Here is a 2,324-nt window from a genome sequence, read left to right on the forward strand (position 1 = left end):
TATCTGAGACTAAAGGCTATCTGAGACTAACGGCTATCTGAGACTAAAGGTTATCTGAGATTGTCTGAGATTTAAGACTATCTGAGACTAAAAGCTATCTTGAGACTAAAAGCTATCTGGAGACTAAAGGCTATCTGAGACAAAAGGCTATCTGAGACTAAAGGCTATCTGAGACTAAAGGCTATCTGAGACAAAAGGCTATCTGAGACAAAAGGCTATCTGAGACTAAAGGCTATCTGAGACAAAAGGCTATCTGAGACTAAAGGCTATCTGAGACTAAAGGCTATCTGAGATTGTCTGAGACTACAGGCTATCTGAGACTAAAGGCTATCTGAGACTAAAGGCTATCTGAGACTAAAGGCTATCTGGGATTGTCTGAGACTAAAAGCTATCTTGAGACTAAAGACTATCTGAGATGAAAGGCTATCTGAGACGAAAGGCTATCTGAGACGAAAGGCTATCTGAGACTACAGGCTATCTGAGACTAAAGGCTATCTGAGACTAAAGGCTATCTGAGATTGTCTGAGACTAAAGGCTATCTGAGACTAACGGCTATTTGAGACTAAAGGCTATCTGAGACTAAATGCTATCTGAGACTAAATGCTATTTGAGACTAAAGGCTATCTGAGACTAAATGCTATCTGAGATGGTCTGAGACCAAAGACTATCTGAGACTGAAGACTATCTGAGATTGAAGGCTCTCTGTCTATAATATGTGTACGTCTGTCTGTCTGTTCCACAAAGAGTACTCCATGAAGCAGCTGGCCAACCTGGTGAACATGTGTCTGGGCTCTCACATTAACAAGAAGGCCCGGCAGAATCTCCTGGCAGCCATCGACGACATCGACAGACCAAAGCGATAGAGACAGACAGACATGGTTATTGTATTTAAGGTGGCTTCTAAACATGAGGCTCAGTTTTAGAATGCCCGTGGGTTGCAAAATTCCCTAGGGTTACTGGAATTTTGCAACCTTAGAATCCTCACAAACCCAACAGGAACAGAAAAGAAGCAATGAAACAAGAACTTCTGCTTACAAATACACTCATAGAAGCATGTTTCAGTTATCTAACTCAGTACATATAGGCTACGATTCTACATGCCCCTCATGGATATCCAATATCCACAAACATGCTGCTTACAGTTTCACTCCGTTTTGTATGTTACCACAGAGATGTTCCGTTCTCCTGTTCATCGTGAATAGACTGTACATGTTTATGAGGAAGGACTCTGGGTTTTTAAGATTAACTACTTGAAATGTTGAATGATACTCCATGACGTTTTATTTTTCTCCTACTGTTTGTCTACAATATAATGTGCTTCTGTAAACAGCTCAGGAGCAACGTCGGCCCTGGGGAAAAACTGAATCGTTGAACATTTTCTTTTTGACTATAATGTGACAGATATTGCTGAGTTGAGAAAACAGACACTTTTCCATTGAAATCCAGATAAAGTGTATTTCTCCAGGTATAACATGCACTCACAAACACAGTTTCTGAAAAAGCATGGGATGTTAATTGAAGTACTTTCCTTTCGGGTTACGCCTATGGAGACATCTGGTCTAGTGCCCTTTAAGTGTCCATTAATGATGATGATGATGATGACAGCACTGTTTTTTCTGTTGTTCCAGTGGTGTGGGATGAAGTCACCCCAGACACTGAGCTTTGGTCAGTTTTGCGTTTCCCCCACTAATGGTTAAGGTTAGGATTGGGGGAGCGAAAGCTGATCCTGGATCTGTACCTAAGGGTATCTTCACCCCTGAGCTTGTTCCAGTCCAGGACTATTACTGTACCTGGGCTGTTTGTTAGGTCCAAAAATTATTTATCTTGATACACCGAGTTAAAATTCTATGTTGTCATGTCACTAATAAAATGCTCTGTTTTACACTGAGTGCACAAAACATTATGAACACCTGCTCTTTCCATGGCATAGACTGACCAGGCGAAAGCTATGATCCCTTATTGACGTCACTTGTTAAATACACTTCAAGCAGTGTAGATGAAGGGGAGGAGACAGGTTAAATAATGATTTTTAAGCCTTGAGACAATTCAGACATGGATTGTGTATGTGTGCCATTCAGAGTGTGAATGGGCAAGACTTTGCTGGGTTTTTCATGCTCAACAGTTTCCTGTGTGTATCAAGAATGGTCCACCACCCAAAGGACTTCCAGCCACCTTGACACAACTGTAGGAAGCATTGGAGTCAACATGGGCCAGCATCCCTGTGGAACCCTTCAACACCTTGTAGAGTCCATAACCATTCAGTATGTTCAAAATCAACATTATACACCGTGTACAAAACATTAAAGGCACCTTCCTAATATTGA

At 41.3% G+C, this 2,324-nt stretch overlaps 1 pseudogene; it reads left to right on the plus strand.

Moving 5' to 3' along the window:
• The window catches only part of LOC120022593, a 282,457-nt pseudogene extending 281,594 nt beyond the window's left edge, over window positions 1-863 (plus strand).
• The last annotated feature ends 1,461 nt before the right edge of the window (window positions 864-2,324 follow it).

Source organism: Salvelinus namaycush, chromosome 27 (assembly GCF_016432855.1).
Source record: "Salvelinus namaycush isolate Seneca chromosome 27, SaNama_1.0, whole genome shotgun sequence".
NCBI classification, from domain to species: Eukaryota; Metazoa; Chordata; class Actinopteri; order Salmoniformes; family Salmonidae; genus Salvelinus; species Salvelinus namaycush.